The following is a 22,851-nucleotide window of genomic DNA, read 5'->3' as shown; positions in this document are numbered from 1 at the left end:
TATATGAATGGTATGAATCTGCATCATGTACAACCATAGAAATTAAAAGTTGTACCCTATTTGTGTACAATGAATCAAAATGCAGTCTGTAAGAAGAAAGAAAAAAAAAAAAATAAGAATAAGACATACACAGCCTGGGCCAGGCCTGGGAAGGAGGGAGTTCTGGGAGGAAGACAGGAGTGAAGAGAGGAGACTGAAGGACAGGTGAGGAAGCTGCAGCAGAGTCCAGGAAAGGGATGATCAGGATTTGAACGAGGCCAGGCCAGCAGGCTGGGGAGCAGGTGATGAATTTAAGACACTTCTGGGTGAGAACAGAGGAGAGCTTGACTGTGGGAAGGGCATGGGCATCAAGGAATAATGAATGTTGGAGCCTCCTGTGTCTGGGAAACTGATTTTTTTTGGGGGAACCTGGGAGTGAACCCCAGGGTGCTTGTTCACTGAGCCACATCCCTGGCCCTATTTAATTTTTTTTTTTTTTTTTTTTTTTTTTTTTTTTTTTTTTTTGAGACAGGGTCTTGCTAAGTTACTTAGAGACTTGCTAAGTTGCTGAGTCTGGCTTTGAACTTGCAATCGTCCTACCTCAGCCTCCCAAGCCGCTGGGATTAAAGGCGTGCACCATGGCACCCAGCAACCCTAAACTTTTTAGGCTTTTAAAATTTTATTTTTTTAATTTTTATTTTTTGCAGTGTGGTGGATGGAACCCATGGCATTGTGCATGTTAGGTGAACTTTCTACCACTGAAACTACATCCCAATCCAGTTTCCAGGCTTTTATACTCTTTTTTTCAATTCTAATCTCCCTTTAGTTTCTAGGGGGGAAAAAAAAAATAAGCCTCAAATCCCAAAACAAAACAAAACAAACCCTTCCATCTTATCTTGATTGTCTTAACAGAAAGATAATGTCCAGATGTGGGCCAGGAGAGCTAAGTGAGGTAGAGCTGCCCTAGAAGCCTACTTAGAGAAGGCAGCAGGTGTCCCTGCCAGAGCAGAGTAATGACCATATGTAAAGGACAGAAGAGGCATTGATGAACATCTGGGATAAGATGCCCCCGTGTCTGGTTCTCCTCCTCCCACCTCTTTGACAGTATTCAAGAAAAAAAAAAAAAAAAAAAAAAAAAAAAAAAAAAAAAAAAAAAAAACCAACACTGGTGAGTTTTTGTTAGAGTCAGCTAGGGCTGCTAATCTCTTTCCACCTGGGGACTTCCTTTCATATGCTTTTTCATGCATAAACTCTTAGTTCTTTTTACAAGGGGTTGATTTTTTCCCAGTGTTCCCTAGGGGATGTAAATCAGCACCAAGTATAGAGAAATCTGCTTCCCTTGTTCCTTGGTAGGTCTCACATTGAAAAAGATCCTCTCCATAAAAGGGAAGGAGAGCCCCTTTCCAGCCCCATGAGCCCAGTTCCTCTTGGTCAAGCTCATGGTCAGGGTCACATGCTATGACCAACAAAGCCGTGGGTAATAGGAGAGGCAGGCTGGCAGAGGGCAGGGACAGGTGGGCCTTTGGGTCACCCATCAGCAAAATACTGTGCCCATGGACACAGCTTCAGGGTGGCCCAGCTCCAAGGAGGTGTGCATTTGTGAGTGCAAGCAGGTGGTGGGAACCAATTCTTAACTATAGATTCAAGAGGGAAAGAAACCTGGAAACCCTTACTGCTTATGAGTTAGGCCTTTGGGTGAGAGGCAGATACCCCCCCGCAACCGCCAACAATGGTGTCCATTCTCGGTCTCTTAAACTTCTCCTTTAGGGACTTTGCAAGTTCATTAACAGCTGCTCACTTCCTCTCTCCACAGGAGGTTGAAAACTGAAGACTAGACCATTTATTTGGAATCACACTGATTCATTCCCGGGAAAGATGAGGAGAGTTCTCAGCGCCAGTTCTGCCCACCTCCCCCTTCTCTTGCCAGGCACATGCTCACTCAAGCCTGGGGAGGAAAGTGGGTGAGTTACTGCAACTTTGAGAGGCTGAGCAAGAGCATAAGGTGGAAAAACAGGGCAACTGCAGACTGCACATCTCAGACTTGAACACTCTGGCATCCACAGCTGCCTTGGGGGCATGTGAGCATTTGCTCACTGGCAGAGAAACCTGCACTGCTGGCACTCTCCCCCTTTTTCAGAGCAGAGATGTATGAGTATATGCGTGTGAGGGTGTGGGGTGCTGGGGTGGGGATGATCATCAGTGGCGAGCAGGCTGAAGTGTTCTTTTCACCTGATGCAGTGACAGAATGAAAACGGAGAAGAATAAGAGTGCTTTTTATTTGCCTTGCATTCTACAGTTTTAAAGGCATATGCTCAGCCACTACTTTGTCTGGCTGGTGTACACGCACAAGATGAGGCAATGAGTCCTAGAGAAGTTAATTCCAACTCAAAAAAAGAAATAGCCCAAGACCAACACCAAGTCAAAGGAAAAATAATGAAATGGATGCATGATCCCACCTTCTCCCTGCCCTTGAAGCCAGAGCCAGCCAGGTGGGGTCTGCATGAGGATAATGAAGAATGGGTTCAAACTCCTACTGGAGCCTTCCGAAGCGCTAACGCTCAGGACCCAGAACTGCTCCTGTGTGCGAGTATGTGTGCACACACACTTGTGTGGTGTGGGGTGTGTGTGCCCCAGGAGTGACTCTCTGATGGAAAGATTTTCTTCCTCTGTGTACAGGAAGACACTTTTCTTGTGCCACCCTGTTGTATTTGTCTATGTCTGATGTGCAGATGAGACGAATGGCCCTTCCTTCCTCTCTAGATCCTGATTTGGGGAGACGGGTTGCTGGAAGGCAAAAGAGTGAACAGTGCTAAGGACCCATTCTAGAGAAGTTTGGAACTTCTTTCACTCTTCAGCCCAGGACAAGAAGGTGAGCGTCCATCCCAATCCTCATTCTGTGTCAAAAGCTTTTATCTTTTAATCTGCAGAACAATTTAGTTGGGTTGTTTTTAATCAAGGCTCATGTAGATTAAATCAATGTGCCAGATTCATAATTCAGCTAATGGCAGGCAAGGTTTGAAGCCAGGGTTCTCTGATGCCAAAGCTGATTCTGTTCCCACTCTTTCCCAGCAGCCTTACTCACCCTCAGCACTGTCCCAGTGACTGGGACTTTGGATGAGGGAACAGGAGAAGAAACAAGGGAAAACAACCTCAAAGAGGCTCTCTGGACATGTGTGCCCCTCAGGTGGGATTGGAATGGCACAAGGACCCTCATCTCTGTTGGTTTAGACGCTTGTACTTGCCAAATTCAAAGGCTAAGAATATTAATGTGCTTCTTTTGTTCAACTCCCTTTTGTTTTTCTTTCATTTTTCTGATATGCTTTTTGAAGATCCCAGCCTGACTCACCCAAAAGTGAAAGGGCAAGTGAGGCAGGAGCAATGGGAATAGCCTGTGAATCCATGCCAGGGCAATCCTAATCAGTGACATTTTTTGAGTAACTAGTATGTGCCAGTTATGCTCTAACTGCTTTAGATGAACCATCTTTTTAAATGCTAACAGCTCCATGAGGCTGGTCCTCTTATCATCCCTCTTGTTCAGATGTAAAAACTGGAGACATAGAATTTACTCAATGTTGTATGACTGGCAAGAGCAGAACATAGATTCTGACTTGGGCAGACTGGTTCCATGGCCTCCCTCTTCCACCCTGCAATAGACTGACTATAAACTTGCACATGAAACCGACCACCACAGCATAAATTAATGTGACAGAAAAATTGGAACATATGTACATGTTCAGCAAACAGGACGATGGGTAAACAAATTTAAATAGTGTTTTTTAAAAGTTTACAATACTGTGGAGGAATTGCTTATGTTTTAATATGAAGTGGGGGAAAATAGCAGGTTACAAAATTGCACATGAATCATAACTGCAGGTATGCCATAAACCCATGGGGAGAAAACCCTAGGAGAATTTTAAGGGCTGTCTCTCTTTTTGTTTTATTTTGTCTTGAAACAGGGTCTTACTATATTGTCCAGCTGGTCTTGGACTTGTGCATCTTCTGAGTAGCAAAGGTTGCAAAGATTCTCTCTCTCTCTCTCTCTCTCTCTCTCTCTCTCTCTCTCTCTGTCTCTGTCTCTCTCTCTCTCTTGGCAGTACTAAGGATTGACCCAGGGATGCTTTACCACTGAACTTTTCTTTTCTTTTTTTTTTTTTTTTTTTTTGAGGCAGGGTCTCACTTAGTTGCAAAGGCTGGACTCAAACTTGTGATCCTTCTGCCTCTGCCTCCCAGGTCGCTGGGATTAGAGGCATGAGTATCACACTCAGCAAGGGTTACCTCTCGACAGAGGAAATATAGTTCATTTAAATGTACCTCTTTATTCTTTTTTGTACTTTCTAAATTCTCTGCAATATACATGCATTATCTTAAAATTATTTTAAAGTTTAAATAAAAATATTCACCAAGGGAATGGTTGACCCCTTGGGTACCCTCTGAGGACTCACCTCTTCTCTCAATATCTTTACTCCCAGCAGGAACAATGATGGGGTTGGGGGTGACCTCTACCTCTGGTCTGCCTTGGTGGGAGAATTACAGTAAATGAGGTCACCTTTCTAAAGGATTATGTTCTTCTTACAGCCCTACTGATCCTAGCGGAAAAAGGGAAGGTAAAGAAGAACACAGTGGGGAGGAAGCAGAGAATGGGAAATATAATGGCAGAAGAGAAGCAGGAGGCAGAGGAGATGGTGGGGAGGAAAGGGGAAGAAAGAAAGGAAAGCTGGAATCTCCATAAAGGTCAGGTAGCTGGCAGAGGAGAAAGCAAGGGAGTGATGAGACAAGATAAAGAGAGGCCAGAAAAGAGAGAGCAAGAGAGAGGGAGACCACATAGTGAACTGGTAATAGATTTAATTTTTTTCATCCGTCAAGGTTCCTGCTAAGCTGCAGTGGATTGTCCCAGTGTTACAGAAACCATTTTCCACAGTTAAATTCTGCTTACATCTAGGGAAAGAATTTCCAAGGACTTGCAACTTGAATCTCTCTCCCAGTTCCCTGGCGACCACCCAGTCCTCACAGCTCCAGTCAAAAAGGACCTCTCTGGGTGGTAGCCAATGAAATTTGCCAGGGACAACTAGACCTATCCCTGCTGCAATCCAGTCCATCCATACTGGAAGCTTTGGTATCAATGGACACGAGTCAGGACATAAACACTGGGATTAATGCCCGGCTGTCTCAGTGCATAGTGTACAAAGGCTGCCTAAAGCTTCCAGGTTATAAACCAAAGTGTTAAAAAAATATCACAGAACAGAGTGAGACCTTCAAGAGTCATCTGTAGAATCCAACTACAGAGAAAGTCATGAGATTTAGAGACAGAAGAAGACTTGGCCAGGGCCAATAGCTGATTGGCAGGGGAGTCTGACTTTGATTTCTTCCTAGTAGAATGATCACTTTTTTCCCCCCGTGCTGGGAATGGAACCCAGGGCCTCAAATATGCTAGGCAAGCATGAGCCACATCCTCAGCCAATGCTCAGTTTTTTCTAGTACTGGGGATTGAATCCAGGGACTCACACATGCTAACCGAGCTCTCTGCCAATGACTACATTCCCAACCCTAGAAGGATCACTGATAATGTGAGTATTGTTTGGCATTTTCAATGAACCTGTTATGAACCTGACAACCTTTCTCTTACCCTTGTAATATGCATTGGGATAGGTAATCCAGGAATAAGCTCTATTTTTGTAGGTTGAAATGTAGCAGCTCAGACAAGTTTCACTTGCTCATTCTGGGCTCAAACTAAACCTTCTGAAGAACATGTAGGGGGGACTTCAGCCACACAGTTTGTGGCGGAAATTCCAGTCATGGAAACACAGGAGTAATTTCAATTTCTGCATTGCGGGTGGCCTCAGGCCAAGGATCTTCCTTGGGGCAGCGTGACAAGTATTACAGGCCTAGAGTGTGTCCAAATTTTTACCGCAGTGTTCTGGTATCTAGTGTTAAATCATCTGCACCACTACGGTTCTGATGTGTGAGGCCTTCAGCTCATGATGAATAACTGTCAAACAGTGTAAGTTCTGGGGATGGAAAGGTAAGTTAAAGGACATGACCCTGGTCTTTAGAGACAGGATTGTTTTAGCTGTGGAATATGACCAAACAGATACAAATAAAGGCAGGACAAGACTGAGTTTTCTCACAGCCGCTGCCTTTGAATGGCCTGTTCTGTTCCCACCTATATGCATGTTCTTAAAGCTCAGCTCAGGTAGTTCTGCCGAGTCTCCTCCCAGACTCCCTGGCCTGTGTCAGAAGCCTCTCACCTGGCACCCTGCAGCAGCCTGTATTCTCCTACCCTAACACTTAGCACACTGTTCTGCAGCTGACTTGTCTCTCTCCTTCTTCTGACTTGGAGTTTCTGGGAGGAGGATGGGCTGAATTCTAACCTCTACGTCTAACCTATGCCTGGCATAAGCCAACATTAGTAAACATTTATTAAATTAAAAAAACAACTATTCTACTTCTATTGCCACCAATCTACAAGCTCTAAGGCCCCTTGTAGTGCTAACATATGTGACTTTATGCTTGCCTTTTTTTTTTTTTTTTTCTTGGTAATACTGGGGATTCAGCCCAGGGCCTTGCACATACTAGGCAAGCACTCTGCTGCTGGGCTACACCCCAGCTATGCTTCCTTGCCATCTTAGGCATTTATTTCAGTGATGAAGGTTCAATTTCTTTGAGGCTGGGTATGACTTTGCTTAGCAGTGAAGGAAACCAGCTCTTTTCTCCTCAGGGACCTAACGATAACTCGAGCACATCTCTTTTGTTAGAATGACCTGGGTTGGTAGGAGTTCAGTGGGAACTTCCGGCCCATTTCTAACAAGTCTTATCCATTTGCCTGGTTGCTGGGCAGGTAAGTCTAGGAAAATTCAGTGGCTAGGTAACAGAACACTTGGGAAAGGAAATAGCCAGAAGTATTTGCAGATTAAAATAGCAAGGAAACTTGATGGAAACAGACATTCAAAGTACCTGCCAGGCTTTTAATAATGTCAAAAGAGAAGAGCCTGGGACCAGCTGGAGGAAAAAGATAAGAAGCACATTTATTTCCTGTACCCAGACCACATCACTGCCCCCCACCCCCATACCTTGTGTTTTACTATTAGAAAACAATTGACTGCATTTCTCAGGCACGTTCCATGGTGTCAGTCTCTAAAAGGAGGAAAAACTGAGTCCATGGCTGGGCACAGTGGTACATGCCTATAATTCCAGCTACACAGGAGGCTGAGGCAGGAAGATCACAAGTTTGAGGCCAGCCTGAACAACTTAGCAAGACCCTTCTCAAAAGGAAACTAAAAGTTCTGGGATGTAGCTCAGTGGTAGAATACTTTCTTAGCATGTGTGAAGTTCTGGGCTCAATCCCCAGCACCCTGTCCTGCTCCCCCCAAAAGTCAACCAACTACCACCACCACCAACAACAAAAACCCAAACACAACAACAATTCTGAATTGAAGACAAATTTCATGGAGCTCTGTCAAATGCTCTGTCGCTGTCCATGGTGCTGACACATCAATAGGTCCACAAGGCATCTTAGCCAGGTTTGTCTACCCTAGCAGATGACACTGTGATGAATGATAGGAAGAAGTTGGGCTCTGGACAGGAAGACCTGAAATCCTATCTGGAAATACAGGTCTACAACTTATTATCTGAAACCCTGGAGCTGGATATTTTTCAGAATTTGAAATTTTTCAGATTTTAACCAGACAACATGTTGCTTTACTGTGTTGTATAGAACCCTTGGTGAGGTCTGGAGCAGCACCACACACTCCAACATATCAATATCTCTCCAGTAAAATGTATGACCAGTTAGCTCAAGATGACCAATGAAGACGTTAATGACCTCATAGCAGTTCAGGTCAGGTCTTCCTCCAAATGGGTTCACCTTAGACTTATAAAACAAAAATAAAAGCTTTCAGTTTTTTAAAAATATTTTTTTAGTTGTCAATGGACATTTATTTTATTTATTTATATGTGGTGCTGAAATTCAAACCCAGGGCCCCACACATGCTAGGCAAGTGCTCCTCCACTGAGCCACAACCCCAAAGCTATCAGTTTTAAAGTATCTTGGATTTCAAAAGTTTGGAAAGGCAGCCCACAGTGATTCCAGCCTTTCCTTGGGTCAAGCTGATCTGCAAAAATTCCTGTGGTTTCTTGAACTTTCCAAGCTTGTAAAAATTTTGGCTGGGAGTTGGAGAAAGGGGTTGGCTGAGAATGAACTAAGCCAAGGAGAAGCAACTCAGGTGATCTGTTCTTCAAACAAGCCCCTCACCACACCTTACTTCAAAATCTACAAACAAGCCAGGTGCAGTGGCGCAGGTCCATAATCCCAGAGGCTTGGGAGGCTGAGGCAGGAGGATCACAAGTTCAAAGACAGCCTCAGCAACTTAGCAAGGCCCTAAGAAGTCAGTAAGACCTTGTCTCTAAATAAAATACAAAAAGGGCTGGGGATGTGGCTCAGTGGTTAAGTACCCCTGGGTTCAATCCCTGGTACAAGAAAACAAGTAAACAAAAAACAAAACAAAAACCCACAAGCAAAACTTCTCCCCAGGACAACAGTTCATAATTCTTGAGGTATAGCTGGAGATCCTGGAAGCCACGTGGGTGGCACATGGATTGAAAAAGTAGCCAGTAGGCCTTTCTTCTATCCACAAGCCTGACTGACCTTGACTGAGCAAACTCCCTTCTCCTATCTCACAGGCATGAGCTTGGCTGGGAATCCTGTGATGGGGGAAGAATGTTTTGTTGAATTAACTGCTCAGTACCTGCCAGCCTCTATAAGAAGTGATTGATGTGGATTATCTTTCTCATCCTTATCGTTACTGTGAGGTGGTGTTATCTCATTTCATATGTGAGGAAACTGAGGTTGACAGAGGTTAAATAAAGCTGATGAATGGTGAAGTAGGGAGTTGAACCCCGATCAGACTTGCACCAGCCTTCATTCCTTCACCATTCCCGTCCTCTGCCTCCACAGTCATGGGTGCTGACTTGAGTGAGAGTAGGGGGCATTAAATTGCTGCTAGTCTTAAGCCATTGCAGCTTGCGGTGAGTTTTGAGTTAAGCATATTGTGAAATAATGTATATTTATATTTATAGCATATTTTTTAGCTTAAAAAATAATAATGTAATAGTTGCACACAAAGTAGAGAAGAGTAAAAGGCTGCTCCTGTTTTGGTCTTCCTAGACCAACTCCCAACCAGACAATGATTGATTATATTTTCTCCCAGAAGTATACACATACTTATTAGTACCATAGAAGATTATACATAGTCTTCCAAGGCTTTATTATTATTATTATTTGGCCTTAATATATCTCTCCATAGCTGAACATACAGAATGTATCACATTTGTTTTTATTATACTAGGTTTTGAAATGAAATGATAAATATACCAAATAGGCAAAGGATAGAGAAAGAAATAAGTGTCCACTGACTAGACTTTAAAACATGTTTACAAAACTCTCTGTTTTGGGGAAACACAGCATAGTGGTTAAGAATTTAGAGCTAAGCCAGGTGTGTTGGCTCATACCTGTAATCCCAGCTACTCAGGAAGCTGAAGCAGGAGAATTGTTAAGTTCAAGACCAGCCTCAGCAACTTAGCGAGACCCTGTCTCAAAAATATTTTTTTTTTAAACAAAGGGCCTGGGAATGTGGCTCAGTGCCCCTAGGTTCAAGAAACTCAGGTACCAAGGGGTGGGGGTGGGGGGAAGGGGAGAGAGAGAGAGAGAGAGAGAGAGAGAGAGAGAGAGAGAATTTAGAGCTAGCCAGGATGCCTATAATCCCAGCCGCTCAGGAGACTGAAGCAGTAGGATCTCAATTTCAAGACCAGTCATAGCAACTTAGCGAGGCCCTAAGAACTTAGCAAGACCCTGTCTCAAAATAAAAAAATAAAAAGGACTGGGCATGTAGCTCAATGATAAAGTACCCCTAGGTTCAATTCTTATTACCAAAAAACAAAACCTTGGAAGCCACTGCTCTTGGATTAAACCTTAGACCTTGGACACTAGGCTCTTGCTCTGGAAAAGGAGGCAGAGCGGATGTATGGTATTCAGATATAAGACACTAAGTTTCAAGCCAGTTCTAAGCCTACATCTGCTATCAATTTACTGTTTGACTTGTGCAGATTACTTCTTCTCACCAGAGGTTTTCTTTCCCTTTCCTTTTCTGTAGTGGGGATAGAACTCAGGACCTTGTGCATGCTAGGCAAGTACTTTACTACTGAGCTACCCCCCAGTCCTTTTAAAATTAATTTTTTATTATTATTATTATTATTATTTGGTATTAGGCATTGAACCCAGGGACACTCTACCACTGAGCTACACCCAACCTTTTTTTTTTGCTAAGTTGCACAGACTGGGTCTTGAACTTGTGATCCTCCTGCTTCACACTCCAGTCTCTGGGATTACTGGCATGCACCACTATATCCAGCCCCAGCCCTATTCCTCCACCTCTCACCAGAGGATTTTTAAATCCCTTCCAGTTCCAGTATTCTGGGATTCTGTTTGATTTCCAGGATTCTGGGATTTTTGTTTTGTTTTGTTTTGTTTAATTTTCAGAACTATGCAGATGTGATTTCAGGCAACTGCTGTTCATAGAAATCTGTCAGTAAATCTGGTTTTGGTGTTTGTCTATTTGAGAAGGCAGAATGTTACAAAAGCATGGTAGGCTCTGGAATTAGAAAGGCAGATTGAAATTTTGACTCAGTTGCTTCTTAACTAGGCATATTAACCTCTCTGAAAGTCGATTTCCTCATCATGTAACATGGGGTTACAATCAGTACTTATCAGGGCTGGGGTAGAGCTCAGTGCTGGAGCACCTACCTGTATGCACAAAGCCCTGGGTTTGGTCCCTAGCACTGGGGAAAAAAACATAATATCTATGTTAACAGTATTACCCATTCTCTTGGACCCACTCATTTACAAGTATTTGTTGAATGTTCTCTGTGAGCCAGGTACTGTGGCAGGCACCGTGATACAGTTAGGAAGGAAAACAACTTACAGTGTCTGTGTTCCACATTAGATAATGAAATAATAATTATGCAAACAGGTGAGTGTAATTGACAGAATCTACTGATAATGGCAATAAGGTGTTATAAGAACCTGTAAGGAGGGATCTGATGTAAGGGATTTCAGGGAACACTGAGCACTAAAGAATGAAGATAGATAACCAGATAAAAGAAGGAGGCTGTGCAAAAGTCCTGTGGTAGAGGATAAGAAAGAAGGTCAGTGAGGCCAGTGGGAAGAAAATAAAAGGGAACAATGAACCAGGTGGTAGTGGAGAGAAAACAGGATATAAGATATAGTTTGCTTTTATCCTAAAGTCATTAGGAGGCCATTGAAGGCTTAAGAAGAGATTGATATGATCAGATTTCCTTTTAGAATAGCTCTTGAGCTAACAGATTTGGGGGAAGGTGACCAATGAGTTTAGGCATACCAGCTAGGAAGCCATTACTAAGGACCACATGAAATAATATAATAGCCTAGCTGTGGTGTCACACAGACTCCTGAGGGTAAGGCAAGAGGATTACAAGTTCAAGACCAACCTCAGCAACTTAGCAAGACTAAGTCTTGAAATAAAAAATAGAAAGGCTGGGGATATGGTTCAGTGGTAAAGTATACCTGGGTTCAATCTGCATTTCCCCTCCAAAAAATTATATATATATATATATGGCCTAGAATGGGGTAGGAATGGAGAGTTAGAAGTGAACAGATTATTATATTATTATTTTGGTACTGGAGATCGAACTCGGTGCTTTACCACTTAGCTACATTTCCAGTCCTTTTTATTTTATTTTAATTTTTTAATTTATTTTGTTTTTAGTTGTCAATGGGTCTATTATTTTATTTATTTATATGTGGTGCTGAGTATCAAACTCAGGGTCTCACACATGCCAGTCAAACGCTCTACCACTGAGCCACAACTCCAGTCCCCAGCCCTTTTTATTTTTTATTTTGAGACAGGGTCTTGCTGAGTTGCCCAGGCTGGCCTTAAATTTGCAATCCTGAGTCACTGGAATCACAGGCATGGGCCACCAGGCCTGCCTAGAATTGAACAGATTAGAAAGTTATTTGGGAGATAAAATTGGCAGGAGTTGGTAGTGGATTAGATGGGGCAGGGCAGGGATAGCGAAGAGAGGAATTGGTCATGAACCATAACCAGGTCTCTGCTTCAAGTCATTGGATGGCTGATGGTGCCATTTGCTAGGAGAGACTCCCACAAGAGCACAGGTTTGGGGGAATGAGTTTGAGTGACTTTGAACCTATTGGCCTCAAGTTGAGTCCTACAACAGGCAGATGGATATGTGGATCTGAATCGGAAATACAAATTTGGGGGAGAATAGCAGAGACAATAATGGAAGTTGTGCATATGCCCCAGGAATTGGGCATATTGTAAAGAGAAGAGTGGGTCCCAGCCTGGAAGAAATCTAGCGTATAATTGTTGCAAAAAAATGAACCTGAAAGGAAGTGAGGGAAAGTGGGGAGGTAAAACCAGCTAAGAAATCATGGGTCACAGAAATGAAGGGAAGAGTGGTTCCAGAGAGAGGGAGTGCTCAGTTATGTGGAAACTTGTAGAGAGATCAAGTAAAATGAAGACTGGAAGCTGTTCATCGCATTTAGCAATGCAGAAATCCTTGGTGACTTTAGCAAGAGCGGTGGATGTGGAGTGCTGCGGTGGAGCCCAGGTGGAGGAGAGAGAAGTGAGGAAATGGTCGCAGTGAATGCAGACCAGGTTTTACAGCTGTGGAGGGGAGCAAGAGACAGGGCAGTGACTGCGCCCTGAGAGGCTGAGATGGTACGGGGCGCATAACCTGCGCAGGGCAGGGCTTTACCCAGGTGAAGCTGGAGCGCAGCCTGCCGGGCTTGGAGAAAATGATACCAATTATCTGAAAGACACAGATGACCTGGTGTTGATGCTTCCAGGTGACATTAGTGAGGCTTCAGTTCCAGGACTAGAGAATGGGCTAGATCCTCTTGAAAGGAGGCCTAGGGGTCTCAGGCAAGGCAAGAGCCTGAAGATCCCTTCCTCAGGAATCACGTGGCCCTGGGGCCAGGGAGGGCAAGCTGGGTCTCTTACTGTGGCTGGGGGTGAAGGGCAGGGAGGAATGACTTCCCTTCAAAGTCCAAACCTCCAGGGTCTCTCTCTCTGTCTCTCTCTCTCTCTTTGGTACTGGGATTGAATCTAGGAGCACTTAATCACTGAGCACTGAGCCACATTTCCAGCCCCCCCCCCCTTTTTTTTTTTTCCAATAATTTATTTTTGAGACAGGGTCTCACTAAGTTGCTTAAGGCCTTGCTAAGTTGCTGAGGCTGGTCTTGAAATTACAGTCTTCCTGGCTCAGCCTCCCGTGCTCAGGGTCTCTCTCTTGAGTGCATGAGGATCTCAGTCACAATCCAGGAAGATTTATCAGCTCCTTCAACTCACTGTGTCCCTCAACTCCTGTGGCACTTAAAACCCTCTGTAATTAACAATTGTTTATTTATTTGAGAGGAATAGAGCAACAAAATGATATTTGTTAGAAGGAATTTATTTTCTAAGTTCAATTTTGCAATGTTTATTTATTCTAAGATCAATAAGTGAGAAGAGTGAGGCTGTCTGGTGGAGTTAAAAAAGAAAGAAAGAAAAGAAGAAAAAATTGGTTCTACTGACTTTGGAAACCAGCTTGTTTCTTTAGTTTGCTTTGATTATGAAAGATCCCCCCAAACCTGATTCATTCAGATCAGTAGTTGCAAATAATAAGTTTTACCTTGCAATTTCAGAATGTTCTTTAGCTAAACAAAAAAAATGAGAGAAATACATTTATTCTAAGTTCAGCATAAAATAAGTGAGTCAAGAGAATAAGTTGGCTTATAATGTGTTAGAATATATATTTCAGTGTGTATGCTGTCCTTTATAAGGAGATGCATTTATACAAACATTTCTATATTTCAAATTGTCTTAAATTCTTACTTAAATAAGCTTATTATATTTTTACTTATTCCTTAAAGAAATCTTATGAGATAACTTATTATCATCTCTTTTATTATTTATTTATTTTTTGGTATTGCAAATTGAACCAGGGGTGCTTTGCTTTACCACTAAGCCACATCACCAGCCCCTTTTGCTTTTTGTTTTGAGACAGGGCCTTGCTAAGTTGCTGAGGCTGACCTTGAACTTCCCATCCTCTTGCCTCAGCCTCCTAAGCCACTGGGATTACAAGTGTGCACCAGCTATTACATCCTTTTCATGGAAAAGAAAATGGAGGCTGAGAGAGAAACATGAAAGTCTAGTGTAAAAATTGTAAGAATCAAGCCATGTCACCATGTCATTTAAGTTAAATCTTGAAAAAAAAAAAATTAATGCTACTTTGGAGGCTGAGACAGGAGGATTGTAAGTTTGAGGCCCCACTTGGCAATTTAGCAAGACCTGTCTCAAAAAATGAAAAGGGCTGTAGTTCAGTGTAGAGTGCTCCTGGCTTCAATCCCCAGAACTGCAAGGATATAAGTAAATGAAGCCCGGAGGTTAAAAAGGGAGGGCCCTCATGCACACATGCCTGTGATAAGAACCATTCAGAAGTCTCTCTGAAGGGCTCTTACGCACATGCCTGTACCTAGAACTTTTGTCAAGGACTTTCCAAATTGCAGCTTGCTGCATGAGTCACAGGATGGCTAACCGGATACACAAGAACACTTGCCTGACACACTGTCTCCACTAATGAACTGATGCCAACTCCTGAGATAATGTTCTCTTTGTTTCCAAAGTTCTCTCTTTTTGCCTTTAAAAGCTTTTTCTTGCCTTAACTTCCTTGGCTATGCCTGTGGTTTCTGAAGCATACATATCCTGGGTTATAATCCTCTACTACTCCTGATTACATGCACTATGACTTAGAGAATCTGTTATTTAAGTTAACACTAGCTATATTAAGTAACCCTTTCATTGAATTTTCCCTGAAAAATTCAGTTAAAATATTTTTAATGTATAAGATCTGGAAAGAAAATAACGGATCTACACAACAAAAGAAGGAACGCAAATGATTGAGCAAACCACTGATGCTAACTATCACTTTGAGTATGTCTTCTCAATCTTAGTAAACTTATATTTAAGGGCTAGTGATGTAGTTCAAGCAAGTCCCTGGTTTCTATCCCTAGTACTGCCAAAAACAAAAACAGAAGAAGAAGAAGTTGACTAGTAAAGTCATATTTGAAATTTTTACAGGTGCTCAGGGTTTAAAAAACAAAGCCCAAATGTTCCAGAGTCCTTGTGATGTCCTCAGTATCATTGAACAAATAACTATTAGTTAATTTTAGATTTCAATAATTTAAGCCTAACTGGGCGCAGTGCCACATGCCTGTAATCCCAGCGATTAGGGAGGCTGAGTCAGGAGGATCATGAGTTCAAAGCCAGGCTTAGCAAAAGTAAGGCCATTGCAACTCAGTGAGATCCTGTCTCTAAATAAAATACAAAAATAGGGCTGGGGATATGGCTCAGTGGTTAAGTACCCCTGGGTTCAGTCCCCGGTACCAAAAACAAAAGCCTATAGAAATTTCCTAAGATAATCATCAAAAAGACTAATGATAATATAGCCTCCAAACAGATGGAATGAGAAAAATTCAGGTAATGCAAAAGAAGTCAAGAAAAAAGAGGGAAACAAAACAGGATAAGATAGATGGAATGTAAAAGGTACAGTATAGAAATTAATACAAATATTGTCTATTTTTTTGTTGTTCTTTTGGGGTTTTCTTTTTGGTACTGGAGATGGAACTCGGGGGCACTCAACCACTGATCCACATCCCCAACCCTATTTTGTATTTTATTTAGAGACAGGGTCTCACTGAGTTGCTTAGTGCCTTGCCATTGCTGAGGCTGGCTTTGAACTGGTGATCCTCCTGCCGCAGCCTCCCAAGTCATTGCGATGACAGGCGTGAACCACCACACCTGGCCCAAATATTGTTTATTATAATTGCATGAAATATAAATAGATTAAATGCTACAGTAAAATATTCTCAAACCAGATTATAAAACAAAACCTAGTTATATGCTATTTTTTTTTTCCCTGCAAAGTTCTGGGGATTGAATCTGGGGCCTTGAAGATGCTAAGCAAGTCCTCCACCAACTGAGCTACATCCCCAGCCCTTATATGCTATTTTAAAGAGCATAAAAATATAAAAACATAAAAATATAAAAAGAAATGTAAAACAATACACTAGGCAAACACTAACCCTTCCATAAGTCTATTTTAATAACAAAATGAACTTCAAGGCAAAAAGAAAAAAAGAGCATAACTATAGATAAAGAGAGTCACAGCATAATGATAAAAAACTTAATTCAGTGGTCAAACAATTACAGCAAAAAATCAAACTTAGATGTTCCTAATAACAGCCTTTAAAAGGTAGGATCAGGAGGAGAACAATCACAAAATTATAAGAAAAAGCTAGACAAGTCCCCTATCACAGTGGGAGATTTTAACTCTTCTTGCAATGATTGGTAAATTAAGAAGATGAAAGCCATAGGGCCTCTGATCTCAGTTTTTAAAGTAGACCTGGCTGAGATGTCCTACATCTGTAATTCCAGACACTTGGGAGGTGGAGATTCGAGGATTGCAGATTGCAGTTTGAGTTAGCATGGGCCACTTAGCAAGGCCCTGGCTCTCTTTTCTTTAGGTGATGGTGCCTTGTGCACACTACACAAGCACTCCACCAACTGAGCTATATCTCCAGCCCCGAGGCCCTGTCTCAAAAAAAAAAAAAAAAAAAAAAAAAAAAAAAAAAAAGATGTCCATAGACCTCAATAGAGAGAAAAAAGACATTTTACAAATATCCAACACCATTCCTAGTAAAAACTCTCAGCAAACTAAGAATAGAAGGGAATGGTCTCAACCTAAAAACAAAGAAAAACAAGCACAAAGAAACAAAAACTTTGTAAATCCTACAGCTATGTCATACTCTACAGTAAGAGTCTGAATGTTTTTCCCCAAAGATCAGGAAAAAGAGAAAAGTATGTTCTTACAACTTGTATTCCACATTGTAATAAGGTTTAACTAGTGCAATAAGGCACAGAAAGAAAAAAAGGCATTTATACTGGAAAGAAAGAAGTAAAACTGTCACAGACAATGGGACTATCTGTAGAAAATCTGATGGAATCTACAAAAAAAGCATGTTCAAGTGATCTTACACAAAAAGATCAATATGTAAGACTAGGATGTAGCTCAGTGATAGACTGCTTGCCTAGCATTCGCAGGCCCTGGGTTTGATCCCCAGTACTGAAAAAAAAATCAATTTACTTAAGATTAATATACAAAAATCAATAGTATTTCTATATGCCCAGTGAACATTCAGTAATTGAAATTTTTAAAATAGCCATACCATGTGCAATAACATCAACAAAAATAAAAACAAAAAATCGAGTTTTTACTGGTAATGGTGACTAAAGATATACAGATTACAAATAAGTAAATTATGTTATACCTTGTTTGTAGGTCAGAAGACTCATTGTTTAAATGTCAATGCCTTATTTTTTTGGCTCAGTGGAGATTGAACCCAGGGCCTGGTGCTTGTGAAGTAGGCACTCTACCTACTGAGCTATATCCCCAGCCCTAACTGTCAATTTTCTACAATTAATTTATAGATGCACTGAGTTCATTTAGAAACTCCAGCAGGCCTTTCTTTGATAGAAACCAACAAGTTTCTATAAAATTCATATGGAAATAAAAAAGGTATAGTATAAGTTAAACACGACTTGAAAAAAGAACAAAGGTGAGCCAACATGACCTGATTTCAAGACTTAAAGACTGTGGTAATCAAGACAGTGGGATGCTGGCATCAAGATAGAAAAGTAGACCAATGAGACAGGATGCAGAGCTCAGAAACATACCTCCCCATATATGGGCAACTGATTTTCTTTTTCTTTTATTCTTTTGGCACCCAGGATTGAACCCAGGGGGGCTTAACCACTGAGTCACATCCCCAGCCCTTTTAATTTTTTTACTTTGAGACAGGGTCTTGCTAAGTTGCTTAGGGCCTTGCTAAGTTGCTGAGGCCATCTTTGAACTCTTTTTTTTTTTTTTTTTTTGGTGCTGGGGATCGAACCCAGGGCCTTGTGCTTGTAAGGCAAGCACTTTACCAACTGAGCTATCTCCCAAGCTCCAGGCAACTGATTTTTGCAAACGTGATTAAAACGTGATTAAAAAGAGAAAAGTATTTGTTTCAACTAATAGTGCTGGGATGAACCGGCCATGGTGGCTCATGCTTGTAACCTTAGCAACTTAGGAGGCCGAGGCAGGAGGTTAACAAGTTTGAGGCCATCCTCAGCAATATAGCTCAGTGGCATAAGGCCTCTAGGTTCAATTCCCAGTACTGGGGGGGTGGGGTTGGGGTGGGGTGCAGTGAGCAGGGAGAAAAGACTGTTCATACCAAGGATAAGGAAGCATAAAGTGATAAAGCATGAAATGATACAACCACTTTTTCTTTTACCCCTCTCTTGTAATGGGATCACTGAAAGACATTCCTGGCCCTTGTAACCTATTTTTATTTTGAGACGGGGTCTTGCTAAGTTGCCAACACTGCCCTCAAACTTGCTATACTCCTGCCTTGTCCTTCTGAGTGGCTGGGATGACAGGCATGTGCCAATATACTGGGCAGCACAACCACTTTTTTGAAACAGGTCTTTCTCAAAAGTTAAATACGTACCTATCATATACGATCTGGCTACTTTCCTCCTAGATATTTACCCACTAGAAAAGAAGACCTAAGTCCTTACAAAGACTAGCTCCAAAGTGGAAACAACCCAAATAGCCATTAATTAATGAGTGGATGAATAAGATGTGGTACATCCATAGAAGTGACTGCAACCCAGTCTCAAAATGGAATGAAGTATTGATCATGGAACCTGGATGATTTTCAAAATCATCATGCTGGGTGAGAGACAGACAAAAAGAGGAATGCATGCAGTATTATTTCATTTATATAAAATTCTAGAAAATGTAAAGTAATCTATAGTGACAAAAGGCAGGTCAGTTGTCTGGGAGAGTATTGGGGGAAGGAACAGGAGGAGAAATCACAAAGGAACATGAGGACATTTCTGGAGGCCATAGGAAGGTTCATTACTATGGGGATAGTTTCCTGGTGTCTAGCTACGCAGGCCCAAACTTAGGAATTATACACATCATATATTTTAAATACACAAAGTTTATGGTATGGCAATTATATCTTAATAAAGTTTTTGTTTTGTTATTTTGTACTGGGGATCGAACTCAGGGCCTCACACCTACAATACAAATGTTCTACCAGTGAACTACACCTTTTTAATTTTATTTCAAGATAAGAGCTAACTAAATTCCCCGTGCTGCCCTTGAACTTATGATCCTCCTGCCTCAGCCTCCCAAGTATCTGGGGTTACAGCTGTGTGTGGTTGCACCCAGTAAAAAAAAATGTTCTTAAGAAAAGATAGAGAAAGAACAACTGAATAAAAGCACAAAGAAAGAAAGAACAAAGATCAGTAGGAGTTAATGAAGTGAATTCAGGGGGTTGCCCAGGGCCATACAGTTAGAGAAGGCAGAGCTGGTTGGGTACAGGGGCTCACACCTGTAATCCACCTCAGGCCACTGAGCTAGGAGGTTCCCAGATTGGGAATTTAGGGAGACCCTACCTCAAAATAAAAATGTTGGTGAATGTAGCTCAGGGGTAGAGCACCCCTGGATTCAATCCCCAGTGCCACTTCCTCCCAAAAAAGAGAGAAAGAAAGAGAAAGAACAACCAAACTGGTCCAAATTCAGTTTTGTCTGATATCCAACCTGTGTGCTTTACATAAGTTCAACATCATCATTTCAAAAGTTTAGTTGTAAGGTACCGCCTTCATGATTTTTGTCTTCTCAAGTACTACCTACTATTTTTTTTTACTTAATATTTTTCTTTAAATTTACTCTTTTTTCCTTTCTTTTCATTTTTATGTTTATTTATCTGGTACTTGGGCTGGAACTTGGCAAGTGCTCTATCACTAGGCCATATCTCCTATCACTAGGCTATGTCCCCAGCCCTTTTTTACTTTTTATTTTGAGACAGATTCTCCCTAACTTGCCCAAGTTAGCCTTGAACTTCTATCCTCCTGCCTCGGCCTCCTGAATAGCAGGGACTATAGGTGTGCTCCACCATGTATGAAAAAATGGGCCCAATTTTAAAATTTAGCCTCATTTTAGGTAATAATAGCTGGGGAAACTTTTTTTTTTAATTTTTTTTCTCAAGGTTTTGGTAAACAGAATGATCCTACTACACATTAGAAAATAAATACATATCAATTAAGAGGAAAACCAATTTTCCCAGTGTGATGGTTAGTTTTGTGTGTCTGCTTGGCTAGGCTCTCCTACCATTACTCAATACTAATTTGGGTGTTGCTGTGAAGGTATTTTGTCAATGTAGTTAACATCTATAATCCGTTGACTTTAAGTAAAGGAAATTATCTTCCATAATGTGGGTGGGCCTCATCCAACGAGTTGGAAGGCCTCAGAGGTTTCCCTGAGGAACAAATTCTGCCTGGAGATTGCAGCATGGGCTGCAGGCTGAGCGGTTCCGCCTGCTCGGCTGCCCTGCAGATTTCAGACTTGCCAGCTCCCACAGCTGCGCGAGCCAATTCCACAAAATAAATCTCTTAATACACGTGTATCCTACTGCTCTGTTTCTGTGGAGAACCCTGACCAGCACGCTCATAATTCGCTCATTTCTTTCACTCTTCTGAAAGTAAAGAAAGAGGGGACAGGAATGCAGCTCAGTGGCAGAGCTGGCCTATTACGTGCAAGGTCCAGGGATCCAGTCCCAAAACTCGGGGGAAAAAAAGGAGAGGGCGAGAGGTAGTGGTCCAAGGGGTCCCATGAGTCCCCTCCCTGTGTCATGTCAGAAATGGAAATGCAGGAAGCAGTAGGGGCAGGGACCAGGCCTCGTCCCCTCTCTGGGACTCTTTAATCAACTTGAAGAGGTAGGGACAGGAAAGAGAAGAAGCTCAGCGGTCCCAGCAGTCATTCCTAAATTCATAGATCAAGAATGGTTCCAGCCATTGGTGATCCCCCCGCTCCTAGTCTATCCCCTCTCTAAACAGGGGCTAGACACCTGAGCTAAAAGGGTTTGCCCGGGATCTACAGCAAGGGCAGGGCAGAGCGGCTGATTCCCCATCTAGTTCTCCAGTCAGGAATGCTGGAGCTGCCTGTGGTGACGCACGTTGTGTGATGGGCTGACAGATCTGACTCCATGAGAATGTTATAGGCCAGACTCTAAGGGAAATGACTAAACAGACTCCATTTTGCTCTGAGACTCCATGTTATGTAGGAAATAAGCTTCTCCCATGGGAACACCCGCCTCTGTGCCCATCATCAGTTACTTGGTGTGACATGTTTAATAATATACAATGGCAACTCCTATGTAGTAAAGAATTACTCTCTTTTGATTCCTATTGCTCCTAAACAATGTACCATGTGAACAGTGATTGGGTGGATGTTAGTAACCATTCTTCAGTTTGTACCTAGGTAAGGGTCATTTTGACCCACTTCCCCCTCTGTCGATGATCTCATGATGTTAATGTGTAATTTCGTATCATAGCAACAGACACTTATGATTAATGTGATTTTTGGTATAAGAACCCCTACAACCCTGTAGTCGGGGCTGTTCTCCCAATTGCCATTTTCTGGGGCAACATGTGAGACAGTCAGCCGGCCGGCTTAATAAAGACTCTCAAATTTGGACTTCTCAGTGGTGATGGGTCTGACTTAAGTTGTGCCCCATAACAGTTGTGGTTCCTAGGAGAGGCCACACTGGTCAAACACAGAGTTCCACTGGTACCCCACATCCTCTCCCAGTCCTGGCTGCACATTAGGAGCCCCTGGGGAACTTTTCAAAATTCCCAATATTCATGGCTCACCCCAATTAAATCATGATCTCTGAGGCATAGAGCTAGAAAAAAATTTCTTTTCCTCCAGTACTGGGGACTGAACCCAGGACTGTCCTACCTCTTACTTAGCTATGCCCCCAGCCCTTTTTATTTTTAAATTTTGAGACAGGGTTTCCCTATGTTGCCTCGGCTGGCCTTGAACTTGAGATCCTCCTGCCTCAGCTTCCCTAATAGCTGGGATTACAGGTGTGCACTTTGTTTTTATCACCATGCCTGGTGAGTGACAGTATATTTGGAGAGTTCTCCCAGGTGACTCTCATGTGTGGTTGGGCTGAGCACTGCTGGCCTGGACAGACAGAGGTGACCCAGTGGCTGCATTCTACTTCACACTGTCCTCTCCCTCCATCCCTATTCCTACCCTGGGATGTCTGTTTGCATTCTGCCTAGAAGGGACAAAAAGAACCTAGAGGGCAGCCCAATATTTCTCTGTCCCCTAGAATCTAGTGGCTCACCCTGCTGAAGCCATCCCAGAGGGAGAGGCTGCTGGTCTACGGGGAAAATCCCTCTTCCCAGTCTGATCTGGCCTCTGAGACTTCCTGTTCTCTCTTCAGCCTCCTCTGCAGACCCCGCCTGACCTCCCCTCCCTTCCTCAGTCCTTTACTGGAAGAAGTTCCCTTCCAGTGCCCTTCTCTTCAACTGTGTGGTTCTCCCTCATGGACCGGTGGCAGAATGGAGTCTCTCGCTCGGGTACCTCAGGTACCTTTGAGTGCAGGGAATGGCCTCCCACTGTCACCTCCTGCCGGCACCTGGGCTCTGTTCACCTTTGAGTGCAGGGAATGGCCTCCCACTGTCACCTCCTGCCGGCACCTGGGCTCTGTTCGCTGCTGTGGTGTCGTTGGCTCCAGACTGAGAGCAGGGAGGGGACAGCTTCACGTCTTCAACAGAGGTGGCATGCTCTCCTGGTTCCCTCAAGAAAATGGTGGCAACAGCCACAGGGATAGACGAAGGGCCACTTTGTGGTGTTTTCTAATGTTTCTCTTTCTTTTTTTGT

The sequence above is a fragment of the Sciurus vulgaris genome (assembly GCF_902686455.1).
Source record: "Sciurus vulgaris genome assembly, chromosome: 2".
In the NCBI taxonomy this organism is placed as follows: domain Eukaryota; kingdom Metazoa; phylum Chordata; class Mammalia; order Rodentia; family Sciuridae; genus Sciurus; species Sciurus vulgaris.
The sequence above is the reverse complement of the archived record's forward strand: the minus strand, read 5'-3'. Positions refer to the sequence as shown.